The following is a 15,168-nucleotide window of genomic DNA, read 5'->3' on the forward strand; positions in this document are numbered from 1 at the left end:
TGGTGCCTCGATAAAATTCGTCAATACGAACTGTTCTGTTTTGACAGATTCTGCCTTTTATTTCGCATTGCCTGTTTTGTTATGTTCGATGGATATTTCGATTCCATTGACTTTCAGTAGCTTTGCGCAATGTCCAGAAGTGTTAAGAATGATTATGTCACCTCTGAACATGTATATTTTGATTGTGCACTAACCCTCTAATGAGTTGTTCTAAGTTTGGTGTGGAGGAAGTTTTCAAGGATCAAGAGAGGGAGATGATACAACATGATCAAGGAGAGTGAAAGCTCTAAGCTTGGGGATGCCCCGGTGGTTCACCCCTGCATATATCAAGAATACTCAAGCGTCTAAGCTTGGGGATGCCCAAGGCATCCCCTTCTTCATCGACAATATTATCAGGTTCCTCCCCTGAAACTATATTTTTATTCCATCACATCTTATGTGCTTTTCTTGGAGCGTCGGTTTGTTTTTGTTTTTGTTTTGTTTGAATAAAATGGATCCTAGCATTCACTTTGTGGGAGAGAGACACGCTCCACTGTAGCATATGGACAAGTATGTCCTTAGGCTCTACTCATAATATTCATGGGGAAGTTTCTTCTTCGTTAAATTGGTATATGGTTGGAATTGGAAAATGATACATGTAGTAATTTGCTAAAATGTCTTGGATAATGTGATACTTGGCAATTGTTGTGCTCATGTTTAAGCTCTTGCATCATATGCTTTGCACCCATTAATGAAGAAATACATAGAGCATGCTAAAATTTGGTTTGCATATTTGGTTTCTCTAAGGTCTAGATAATTTCTAGTATTGAGTTTGAACAACAAGGAAGACGGTCTAGAGTCTTATAATGTTTTCAATATGTCTTTTATGTGAGTTTTGCAGCACCGCTTCATCCTTGTGTTTGTTTCAAATAGCCTTGCTAGCCTAAACCTTGTATCGAGAGGGAATACCTCTCATGCATCCCAAATACTTGAGCCAACCACTATGCCATTTGTGTCCACCATACCTACCTACTACATGGTATTTCTCCGCCATTCCAAAGTAAATTGCTTGAGTGCTACCTTTAAATTTCCATTCTTCACCTTTACAATATATAGCTCATGGGACAAATAGCTTAAAAACTATTGTGGTATTGAATATGTACTTATGCACTTTATCTCTTATTAAGTTGCTCGTTGTGCGATAACCATGTTCACTGGGGATGCCATCAACTACCCTTTGTTGAATTTCATGTGAGTTGCTATGCATGTTCGTCTTGTCTGAAGTAAGAGCGATCTACCACCTTATGGTTAGAGCATGCATATTGTTAGAGAAGAACATTGGGCTGCTAACTAAAGCCATGATCCATGGTGGAAGTTTCAGTTTTGGACAATATCCGCAATCTCATATGAGAAAAATAATTGTTGCTACATGCTTATGCATAAAAGAGGAGTCCATTATCTGTTGTCTATGTTGTCCCAGTATGGATGTCTAAGTTGAGAATAATCAATAGCGAGAAATCCAATGCGAGCTTTCTCCTTAGACCTTTGTACAGGCGGCATAGAGGTACCCCTTTGTGACACTTGGTTAAAACATGTGCATTGCGATGATCCCGGTAGTCCAAGCTAATTAGGACAAGGTGCGGGCACTATTAGTATACTATGCATGAGGCTTGCAACTTGTAAGATATAATTTACATGATACATATGCTTTATTACTACCGTTGACAAAATTGTTTCTTGTTTTCAAAATCAAAGCTCTAGCACAAATATAGCAATCGATGCTTTCCTCTTTGAAGGACCATTCTTTTACTTTTATTGTTGAGTCAGTTCACCTATTTCTCTCCACCTCAAGAAGCAAACACTTGTGTGAACTGTGCATTGATTCCTACATACTTGCATATTGCACTTATTATATTACTCTATGTTGACAATATCCATGAGATATACATGTTACAAGTTGAAAGCAACCGCTGAAACTTAATCTTCCTATGTGTTGCTTCAATGCTTTTACTATGAATTATTGCTTTATGAGTCAACTCTTATGCAAGACTTATTGATGCTTGTCTTGAAGTACTATTCATAAAAAGTCTTTGCTATATGATTCACTTGTTTACTCATGTCATATACATTGTTTTGATCGCTGCATTCACTACATATGCTTTACAAATAGTATGATCAAGGTTATGATGGCATGTCACTCTAGAAATTATCTTTGTTTATCGTTTACCTGCTCGGGACGAGCAGGAACTAAGCTTGGGGATGCTGATACGTCTCCGACGTATCGATAATTTCTTATGTTCCATGCCACATTATTGATGTTATCTACATGTTTTATGCACACTTTATGTCATATTCGTGCATTTTCTGGAACTAACCTATTAACAAGATGCCGAAGTGCCAGTTGCTGTTTTCTGCTGTTTTTGGTTTCAGAAATCCTAGTAAGGAAATATTCTCGGAATTGGACGAAATCAACGCCCAGGGTCCTATTTTGCCACGAAGCTTCCAGAAGACCGAAGAGGAGACGAAGTGGGGCCACGAGGTGGCGACACCATAGGGCGGCGCGGCCCAAGCCCTGGCCACGCCGACCTATAGTGTGGGCCCCTCGTGACGCCCCTTGACCTGCCCTTCCGCCTACAAATAGCCTTCGTCGCGAAACCCCCAGTACCGAGAGCCACGATACGGAAAACCTTCCAGAGACGCCGCCGCCGCCAATCCCATCTCGGGGGATTCAGGAGATCGCCTCCGGCACCGTGCCGGAGAGGGGAATCATCTCCCGGAGGACTCTACGCCGCCATGGTCGCCTCCGGAGTGATGTGTGAGTAGTCTACCCCTGGACTATGGGTCCATAGCAGTAGCTAGATGGTTGTCTTCTCCCCATTGTGCTTAATTGTCGGGTCTTGTGAGCTGCCGAACATGATCAAGATCATCTATCTGTAATTCTATATGTTGTGTTTGTTGGGATCCGATGAATAGAGAATACTATGTTATGTTGATTATCAATTTATGTCTATGTGTTGTTTATGATCTTGCATGCTCCCCGTTACTAGTAGATGCTCTGGCCAAGTAGATGCTTGTAACTCCAAGAGGGAGTATTTATGCTCGATAGTGGGTTCATGTCTCCGTGAATCTGGGGAAGTGACAGAAATCTCTAAGATTATGGATGTGCTGTTGCCACTAGGGATAAAACATTGGTGCTATGTTCGAGGATGTAGTTACTGATTACATTACGCGCAATACTTAATGCAATTGTCTGTTGTTAGCAACTTAATACTGGAAGGAGTTCGGATGATAACCTGAAGGTGGACTTTTTAGGCATAGATGCATGCTGGATAGCGGTCTATCTACTTTGTCGTAATGCCCAATTAAATCTCACTATACTCATCATAATATGTATGTGCATGGTCATGCCCTCTTTATTTGTCAATTGCCCAACTGTAATTTGTTCACCCAACATGCTGTTTATCTTATGGGAGAGACACCTCTAGTGAACTGTGGATCCCGGTCCAATTCTTTATACTGAAATACAATCTACTGCAATACTGTTCTACTGTTTTCTGCAAACAATCATCATCCACACTATACATCTAATCCTTTGTTACAGCAAGCCGGTGAGATTGACAACCTCGCTGTTTCGTTGGGGCAAAGTACTTGGTTTGTGTTGTGCAGGTTCCACGTTGGCGCCGGAATCCCTGCTGTTGCGCTGCACTACATCTCGCCGCCATCAACCTTCAACGTGCTTCTTGGCTCCTACTGGTTCGATAAACCTTGGTTTCATACTGAGGGAAAACTTGCCGCTGTACGCATCACACCTTCCTCTTGGGGTTCCCAACGGACGCGTGCTGTACGCGTATCAGGGCGTTGATTTCGTCCAATTCCGAGAATATTTCCTTACTAGGATTTCTGAAACCAAAAACAGCAGAAAACAGCAACTGGCTCTTCGGCATCTCGTTAATAGGTTAGTGCCGGAAAATGCATAAATATGACATAAAGTATGCATAAAACATGTAGATATCATCAATAATGTGGCATGGAACATAAGAAATTATCGATACGTCGGAGACGTATCAGCATCCCCAAGCTTAGTTTATGCTCGTCCCGAGCAGGTAAACGATAACAAAGATAATTTCTGGAGTGACATGCCATCATAACCTTGATCATACTATTGTAAGCATATGTAATAAATGCAGCGATCCAAACAGTGTAAATGACATGAGTAAACAAATGAATCATAAAGCAAAGACTTTTCATGAATAGTACTTCAAGACAAGCATCAATAAGTCTTGCATAAGAGTTAACTCATAAAGCAATAATTCAAAGTAAAGGTATTGAAGCAACACAAAGGAAGATTAAGTTTCAGCGGTTGCTTTCAACTTGTAACATGTATATCTCATGGATAGTTGTCAATGTAAAGTAATATAACAAGTGCAATATGCAAGTATGTAGGAATCAACGCACAGTTCACACAAGTGTTTGCTTCTTGAGGTGGAGAGAGATAGGTGAACTGACTCAACAATAAAAGTAAAACAAAGTCCCTTCGCAGAGGGAAGCATTGATTGCTATATTTGTGCTAGAGCTTTGATTTTGAAAACAAGAAACAATTTTGTCAACGGTAGTAATAAAGCATATGTGTTATGTAAATTATATCTTACAAGTTGCAAGCCTCATGCATAGTATACTAATAGTGCTCGCACCTTGTCCTAATTAGCTCAGATTACCTGGATTATCATCGCAATGCATATGTTTTAACCAAGTGTCACAAAGGGGTACCTCTATGCCGCCTGTACAAAGGTCTAAGGAGAAAGCTCGCATCGGATTTCTCGCTATTGATTATTCTCAACTTAGACATCCATACCGGGACAACATAGACAACAGATAATGGACTCCTCTTTTATGCATAAGCATGTAGTAATGTTCTCATATGAGATTGAGGATATTTGTCCAAAACTGAAACTTCCACCATGGATCATGGCTTTAGTTAGCGGCCCAATGTTCTTCTCTAACATTATGCATGCTCTAACCATTAAACAAGTGGTAAATCTCCCTTACTTCAGACAAGACGGACATGCATAGCAACTCACATGATATTCAACAAAGAGTAGTTGATGGCGTCCCCAGGAACATGGTTATCGCTCAACAAGCAACTTAATAAGAGATAAAGTGCATAAGTACATATTCAATACCACAATAGTTTTTAGGCTATTTGTCCCATGAGCTATATATTGCAAAGGTAGAGGATAGAAATTTAAAGGTAGCACTCAAGCAATTTACTTTGGAATGGCGGAGAAATACCATGTAGTAGGTAGGTATGGTGGACACAAGTGGCATAGTGGTTGGCTCAAGGATTTTGGATGCATGAGAAGTATTCCCTCTCGATACAGGGTTTAGGCTAGCAAGGCTATTTGAAACAAACACAAGGATGAACCGGTGCAGCAAAACTCACATAAAAGACATATTGTAAACATTATAAGACTCTACACTGTCTTCCTTGTTGTTCAACCCAATACTAGAAATTATCTAGACTTTAGAGAGAACAAATATGCAAACCAAATTTAGCAAGCTCTATGTATTTTTTCATTAATAGGTGCAAAGTATATGATGCAAGGGCTTAAACATGAGCACAACAATTGCCAAGTATCACATTATCCAAGACATTGTAGCATTTACTACATGTAGCATTTTCTGTTTCCAACCATACTACAATTTAACGAAGAAGAAACTTTCGCCATGAACATTATGAGTAAAGCCTAAGGACATACTTGTCTCTCTCCCACACAAAGAATGCTAGGATCCATTTTATTCAAACAAAACAAAAACAAAAACAAACCGACGCTCCAAGCAAAGTGCATAAGATGTGATGGAATAAAAATATAGTTTCACTAGAGGAACCTGATAATGTTGTCGATGAAGAAGGGGATGCCTTGGGCATCCCCAAGCTTAGACGCTTGAGTCTTCTTTAAATATGCAGGGGTGAACCACCGGGGCATCCCCAAGCTTAGAGCTTTCACTCTCCTTGGTCATATTGTATCATCTCCCTCTCTTGATCCTTGAAAACTTCCTCCACACCAAACTCAAAACAACTCATTAGAGGGTTAGTGCACAATTAAAATTTACATGTTCAGAGGTGACATAATCATTCTTAACACTTCTGGACATTGCACAAAGCTACTGAAAGTAAATGGAATCGAAAAATCCATCAAGCATAGCAAAACAGGCAATGCGAAATAAAAGGCAGAATCTGTCAAAACAGAACAGTTCGTAAAGACGAATTTTATTGAGGCACCAGACTTGCTCAAATGAAAATGCTCAATTAGAATGAAAGTTGCGTACATATCTGAGGATCACTCACATAAATTGGCATAATTTTCTGAGTTACCAACAGAGAATTTGGCCCAGATTCGTGACAGCAAAGAAATCTGTTTCTGCGCAGTAATCCAAATCTAGTATGAACCTTACTATCAACGACTTTACTTGGCACAACAATGCACAAAACTAAGATAAGGAGAGGTTTCTACAGTAGTAACAACTTCCAAGACTCAAATATAAAATAAAAGTACTGTAGTAAAATCATGGGTTGTCTCCCATAAGCGCTTTTCTTTAACGCCTTTCAGCTAGGCGCAGAAAGTGTGTATCAAGTGTTATCAAGAGACGAAGTATCAACATCATAATTTTCACAATTTGTCCCATTGGGTATCTTAGATGCTCCCTTATCTGTAGTGGTTTTAAGAGCTTTATCAATTTTAGGCCTATAATAGCTTTTTGGTTTAGGCCCCTTAGAGACATACATGAACTTTTGCTCCTTACCCACATAAGCTTTCTCTCTAAACTTTATAGATGAAAAGGTCGTCCCCCAATGTTCCCATAGCCTCTTCAAGTTCACTAATCCTTTGGGTTTGATTATCATGAATAGCACAAGATTCTAAGATGGCGATTCTCTCATTAATTCCACCTAGAGATTTATCAAGTTTATCAGTGCTATCAAGTAATTCTCCCAAAGTAGTATCAATACTTGGAAGGTTTTGCTCTATGGTTTCCAACTTTTTCATGACATCTTCAAGAGAGGTTTCAATTTTAACTTCATTAACAGGTGGTATTCCAAATAAACTTTCAATAATGCAAGTAGCTTCTAAGGCAGGAGTACCTAGGAAGTTACCTCCCGCGAGACAATCAAGAACATACCTATTCCAGCTAGAGATACCAACATAAAAATTCCTCAGTAGGATAGTGGTGGAGTGTTTCTTAGTGCACCTATTATGGGCATCACTAATTCTATACCAAGCATCTTTTAAACATTCTCCCCCTTTTTGCTTAAACGCACGAACTTCAACTTCAGGATTACTCATTTTAGCAATAGTAAATAAAGCAAACTAGATAAAGTAAATGCAAGTAACTAATTTTTTTTTGTTTTTAATATAGCAAACAAAATAACAGATAAAGTAAAACTAGCAACTAATTTTTTTGTGTTTTGATTTAGTGCAGCAAACAAAGTAGTAAATAAAACAAAGCAAGACAAAAACAAAGTAAAGAGATTGAGATGTGGAGACTCCCCTTGCAGCGTGTCTTGATCTCCCCGGCAACGGCGCCAGAAATCTACTTGCTGCACGTAGTTGACGTATGTCTTTCCATTCAACACGCGTCCGTTGGGAACCCCAAGAGGAAGGTGTGATGCGTACAGCAGTAAGTTTCCCTCAGTAAGAAACCAAGGTTTATCGAACCAGTAGGAGCCAAGAAGCACGTTGAAGGTTGATGGCGGCGAGATGTAGTGCGGCGCAACACCAGGGATTCTGGCGCCAACGTGGAACCTGCACAACACAACCAAAGTACTTTGCCCCAACAAAACAGTGAGGTTGTCAATCTCACCGGCTTGCTGTAACAAAGGATTAGATGTATAGTGTGGATGATGATTGGTTGCAGAGAACAGTAGAACAAGTATTGCAGTAGATTGTATTCGATTAAAAGAATGGACCGGGGTCCACAGTTCACTAGTGGTGTCTCTCCCATAAGATAAATAGCATGTTGGGTGAACAAATTACAGTTGGGCAATTGACAAATAGAGAGGGCATGACAATGCACATACATGATATGATGAGTGTTGTGAGATTTAATTGGGCATTACGACAAAGTACATAGACCGCTATCCAGCATGCATCTATGCCTAAAAAGTCCACCTTCAGGTTATCATCCGAACCCCTTCCAGTATTAAGTTGAAAACAACAGACAATTGCATTAAGTATGGTGCGGAATGTAATCAATAACTACATCCTCGGACATAGCATCAATGTTTTATCCCTAGTGGCAACAGCACATCCACAACCTTAGAACTTTCTGTCACATCCTGCATTTAATGGAGGCATGAACCCACTATCGAGCATAAATACTCCCTCTTGGAGTTAAGAGTAAAAACTTGGCCAGAGCCTCTACTAATAACGGAGAGCATGCAAGATCATAAAAAACACATAGGTAATAGATTGATAATCAACATAACATAGTATTCTCTATCCATCGGATCCCAACAAACACAACATATAGCATTACAGATAGATGATCTTGATCTTGTTAGGCAGCTCACAAGACCCGACAATGAAGCATAATGAGGAGAAGACAACCATCTAGCTACTGCTATGGACCCATAGTCCAGGGGTGAACTACTCACTCATCACTCCGGAGGCGACCATGGCGGTGTAGAGTCCTCCGGGAGATGATTCCCCTCTCCGGCAGGGTGCCGGAGGCGATCTCCTGAATCCCTCGAGATGGGATTGGCGGCGGCGGCGTCTCTGGAAGGTTTTCCGTATCGTGGCTTTCGGTACTGGGGGTTTTGCGACGAAGACTATATGTAGGCGGAAGGGCAGGTCAGGGGCCACACGGGGGCCCCACACGCTAGGTCGGCGCGGCCCCCCTGGGACGCGCCGCCCTAGTGTGGTGGCGCCCCGTGGCCCCACTTCGTCTTCCCTTCGGTCTTCTGGAAGCTTTGTGTGAAAATAGGCCCCTGGGCGTTGATTTCGTCCAATTCCGAGAATATTTCCTTACTAGGATTTCTGAAACCAAAAACAGCAGAAAACAAGAATCGGTTTCTTCGGCATCTCGTTAATAGGTTAGTGCCGGAAAATGCATAAATATGACATAAAGTATGCATAAAACATGTAGATATCATCAATAATGTGGCATGGAACATAAGAAATTATCGATACGTCAGAGACGTATCATGCTACACTCATTGGTCCGCATACATCGGTATGTATGATTTCCAATAAGTCTGTAGCTCGCTCCATTGTACCAGAAAACGGAGTCTTAGTCATTTTTCCCATTAGACATGCCTCGCATCTGTCAAGTGACTCAAAGTCAAGTGACTCAAGAAGTCCATCGGAATGGAGTTTCTTCATGCACTTCACCCCAATATGACCAAGACGACAGTGCCACGTATAAGTAGAATTATCATTCAGTTTAATTCGCTTAGCATCAATGTTATGAACATGTGTATCACTACTATCGAGATTTAACAAGAATAAACCATTCATCTCAGGTGCATGGCCATAAAAGACATTACTCATATAAATCGAACAACCATTATTCTCAGACTTAAACGAATAACCGTCTTGCATTAAACAAGATCCAGATATAATGTTCATGCTCAACGCAGGTACCAAATAACAATTATTAAGGTTTAAAACTAATCCCGAAGGTAGATGTAGAGGGAGCGTGCCGACGGTGATCACATCGACTTTGGATCCATTTCCAATGCGCATCGTCACCTCGTCTCTTGCCAGGCTTCGTCTATTCCGCAGTTCCTATTTCGAGTTACAAATGTGAGCAACCGAACCAGTATCAAATACCCAGGCACTACTACGAGAACCAGTATGATAGACATCAATAACATGTATATCAAATATACCTTTCTTTTTGACGTGGCCGCTCTTCAGATCGGCCAAGTATTTGGGGCAATTGCGCTTCCAGTGCCCCTTCCCCTGGCAGTAATAGCACACAGTCTCAGGTTTAGGATCAGCCTTAGGCTTCTCAGGATGCGGTGCAACTTTCTTGCCGCCCTTCTTGAAGTTACCCTTGTTAGGCTTGCCCTGCTTTTTGAAACTGGTGGTCCTGTTGACCATCAACACTTGGTTCTCCTTCTTAATCTCTACTTCAGCAGATTTCAACATGGAAAAGAGTCCAGGTAAATCTTTATTCATGTTCTGCATGTTGTAGTTCATAACGAAGTTCTTGTAACTTGGTGGCAGTGATTGAAGGACACGATGAATACCCATCTGGTTAGGGATCATCATCCCCAAGTCACTGAGCTTCTTCGCATGTCCGGACATGACGAGCATGTGCTCACTAACGGAGCTGCCCTCTTCCATCATGCAGCTAAAGAACTGCTTCGAGGCCTCATAGCTCTCCACGGCCGCATGAGTCTCAAAGATAAGTTTGAGCTCACGCATCATCTCACAGGGGTCGTGGTGCTCAAAACGCTTTTGGAGCTCTGCCTCTAAGCTGCACAAGATGGCACACTGAACTTCGGAGTACCGAGTTGCCCGAGTCTAATAAACATTCTTTATGTCCTCGGACACTGCAGGAGGTGGTGGGGGACCTAGCGGTGCATCGAGCACATATTGCAGGCTTCCACCAGTGAGGAAAATCCTCACATGATGGAACCAGTCAGTGAAGTTGCGACCATTGCCCTTAAGCTTTTCTTTCTCTAGGAACTGGTTAAAATTGATGGAGGGGGCGCCATGATCTACAACATATTTGCAAAGAGTTTAGACTAAGTTTATGATAAATTGAGTTCAATTTTAATTCTGAAATTAACTAGGTGAACTCCCACTTAAAACAACATCCCTCGCATTGTCTTAGTGATTACACGAACGAAATCCACTACACCAAGTCCGATCTTCACGAGAAAAGATGTAGCTTCAAAGGCGAACACTCAAAGTGTTCATCATATCATTCATATGACTCATGCTCTACCTTTCGGTATCCCATGTTCCGAGACCATGTCTGTACATGCTAGGCTCGTCAAGGCAACCTTGGTATCCGCGTGTGCAAATCTGGCTTGCACCCGTTGTATGCACATGTAGAGTCTATCACACCCGATCATCACGAGATGATTCGAAATGACAAGTCTTAGCAACGGTGCATACTAAGGATGAACACTTTATTATCTTGATATTTAGTGAGAGGGATCATCTTATAATGCTACCGTCGCGATCTAAGCAAAATAAGATGCATAAAAGGATTAACATCACATGCAATTCATAATGTGTGATATGATATGGCCTTTCTTCTTTGTGCTTTTGATCTCCATCTCCAAAGCACGGACATGATCTCCATCATCACCAGCATGGCGTCAAGGTCAGTGGCGCCGCTTCATGGTTGTCCATCACTTATAGCTACTATAACAACTACTTGAAATAAAGCTATTACATGATGAATAGACACGCAGGTCTTTAACAAAAATTAAAGACAACCATTAGGCTCCTGCCGGTTGCCATAATACAATAATGAACATCTCATACATCAAATATAATCATCATCACATCATGGCCATATCACATCACCAAACCCTTCAAAACAAGTTAGACGCCTCTAATTTGGTTTGTATATTTTACGTGGTTTAGGGTTTTCGAGTAAGATCCAATCTACCTACGAACATGAACCACAACGGTGATACTAGTGTTGACAATAGAAGTGTAAATTACAATCTTCACTATGGTGGGAGAGACAGACACCCGCAAAGCCACTTATGCAATACAATTTGCATGTCAAGCGTGGAGCAAGTCTCATGAGACGCGGTCATGTAAGGTTAGCCCGGGCCGCTTCATCCCACCATCCCGCAAGAAGCAAAGTACACAAACTAAAGCAACAAGAGCATCACCGCCCACAAAACTATTGTGTTCTACTCGTGCAACAGATCTATGCATAGACATGGCTTTGATACCACTGATGGGGTTCGTAGCATAGAAAACAAAAATTTTCCTACCGCAAAGACGAATAAATCCAAGATCTATTCTATGGAACACCCAAGATCTAATCTACAAGATCGAAGCAACGAGATGGAGATGAGACTAACCCTCGAAGATTCCAAAGCCTACGAGATTAATCTCGTTGTTGGTGTAGACCATCGTCCCCGGTGCTGCGATCCGGCAGCACTTCCGTACTCGCTCGCGCGTACGGTGTCGATGAAGCTCCTTCCTCTCCCGTTCCAGCGGGCAGCGGAGGTGTGGTAGATCTCCTCCAAATTCCAGCAGCACGACGGCGTGGTGGTGGTAGTGGAGGAAGAAAGCTTCAGGGCTTCGCCTAAGCCGGAGCAGCGTATGGTGGAGGGAGAGGCGGCCAGAGGAGGAGGCAATGATGGGGTGTGGTGGCCGGCCACCCCCTCCCCTCTTTATATAGGGGACCAGCCGGCCAGGGTGGCCCCCTTTCCCATCTAGGGTTAGGGGGGGCGGCGGCCAAAGGGGGGAGAGGGCTTTCCCCTCCCCCAAGTTGATCCCCCAGGGAAACCCTAGGGGGTTGGCCGGCCTGGGCCTTGGGGGGCATGTGCCCCTGGCCCATTAGGCCAGGGAGCATCCCCTCGGCCCATGCTAGGCCTCCTAGGTCGTGGGCCCCATAGTGGACCCCTCCGGAACCTTCTAGAACCTTCCAGTCAATCACCAGAAAAATCCCGAACTTTTCCGAAACCCAGAAATCAACTTCCCTTATATGAATCTTATTCTCCGGACTATTGCGGACCTCCTCGTGACATCCTGGATCATATCCGAGACTCCGAACAAACTTCATCTCCATACCATATTCAAATCTACTTATGCGACATCGAACCTTAAGCGCGTCACCCTACGGTTCGCGAACTATGCAGACATGGTCGAGACTCCTCTCCGAGCAATAACCAATAGCGGGATCTGGAGATCCATAATGGCTCCCACATATTCAACGATGACTTAGTGATCGATTGAACTATTTACATACGATGTCAATTCCCTTTGTCACACGATATTTTACTTATCCGAGGTTTGATCATCGGTATCTCCATACCTTGTTCAACCTCGTTACTGACAAGTGCTCTTTACTCGTACCGCGGTATGTCATCTCTTATGATCAAATCATATGCTTGCAAGCTAATCAGACGACATTCCACCGAGAGGGCCCAGAGTATATCTATCCGTCATCAGGATGGACAAATCCCACTATTGATCCATATGCCTCAACTCACACTTTCCAAATACTTAATCCCATCTTTATAACCACCCATTTACGCAATGGCATTTGATGTAATCAAAGTACCCTTCCGGTGTAAGTGATTTACATGATCTCATGGTCGAAGGACTAAGACAACTATGTATCGAAAGCTTATAGCAAATTGAACTTAATGACTTGATCTTATGCTACGCTCATTTGGGTGTGTGTCCATTATATCATTCAAATAATGACATAACCTTGTTATTAATAACATCCAATGTTCATGATCACGAAACTATGATCATCCATTAATCAACAAGCTAGTTATACAAGAGGCTTACTAGGGACTCCTTGTTGTTTACATAACACACATGTATCAATGTTTCGGTTAATACAATTATAGCATGGTATGCAAACATTTATCATAAACACAAAGATATTATAATAACCACTTTATTATTGCCTCTTGGGCATATCTCCAACAAAAACATCAATGCTATGTCTAAGGATGTATTTGTTGATTACATTACGCACCATACTTAATGCAATTGTCTGTTGTTTGCAACTTAATACTGGAGGGGGTTCGGATGATAACCTGAAGGTGGACTTTTTAGGCATAGATGCATGCTGGATAGCGGTCTATGTACTTTGTCGTAATGCCCAATTGAATTTCACACTACTCATCATAACATGTATGTGCATTGTCATGCTATCTTTATTTGTCAATTGCCCAACTGTAATTTGTTCACCCAACATGCTATTTATCTTATGGGAGAGACACCACTAGTGAACTGTGGACCCCGGTCCATTCTTTTACATCGAATACAATCTACTGCAATACTCGTTCTACTATTTTCTGCAAACATCATCATCCACACTATACATCTAATCCTTTGTTACAGCAAGCTGGTGAGATTGACAAGCTCACTGTTAAGTTAGGGCAAAGTATCTTGGTTGTGTTGTGCAGGTTCCACGTTGGCGCCGGAATCCCTGGTGTTGCGCCGCACTAACTTCGCCGCCATCAACCTTCAACGTGCTTCTTGGCTCCTACTGGTTCGATAACCTTGGTTTCTTACTGAGGGAAAAACTTGCCGCTGTACGCATCATACCTTCCTCTTGGGGTTCCCAACGGACGTGTGCTTTACCGTCACAAGCAGCAAAGCTTTTTCTGGCGCCGTTGCCGGGGAGATCAAGACACGCTGCAAGGGGAGTCTCCACATCGCAATCTCTTTACTTTGTTTTTGTCTTGCTTTATTTTATTTACTACTTTGTTTGCTGCACTAAATCAAAATGCAAAAAAATTAGTTGCTAGTTTTACTATATTTACTATCTTGTTTGCTATATCAAAAACACAAAAAAATTAGTTACTTGCATTTACTTTATCTAGTTTGCTTTATTTACTGTTGCTAAAATGGGCACTCCTGAAAATACTAAGTTGTGTGACTTCACAACCACAAATAATAATGATTTCTTATGCACACCTATTGCTCCACCTGCTACTACAGCAGAATTCTTTGAAATTAAACCTGCTTTATTAAATCTTGTTATGCGAGAGCAATTTTCTGGTGTTAGTTCTGATGATGCTGCTGCCCATCTCAATAATTTTGTTGAACTATGTGAAATGCAAAAGTATAAAGATGTAGATGGTGACATTATAAAATTAAAATTGTTCCCTTTCTCATTAAGAGGAAGAGCTAAAGATTGGTTGCTATCTCTGCCTAAGAATAGTATTGATTCATGGACTAAATGCAAGGATGCTTTTATTGGTAGATATTATCCCCCTGCTAAAATTATATCTTTGAGGAGTAGCATAATGAATTTTAAACAATTGGATACTGAGCATGTTGCATAAGCATGGGAAAGAATGAAATCTTTGGTTAAAAATTGCCCAACCCATGGACTGACTACTTGGATGATCATCCAAACCTTTTATGCAGGACTGAATTTTTCTTCACGGAACCTATTGGATTCAGCTGCTGGAGGTACCTTTATGTCCATCACTCTTGGTGAAGCAACAAAGCTTCTTGATAA

Source organism: Lolium perenne, chromosome 2, assembly GCF_019359855.2.
Source record: "Lolium perenne isolate Kyuss_39 chromosome 2, Kyuss_2.0, whole genome shotgun sequence".
NCBI classification, from domain to species: domain Eukaryota; kingdom Viridiplantae; phylum Streptophyta; class Magnoliopsida; order Poales; family Poaceae; genus Lolium; species Lolium perenne.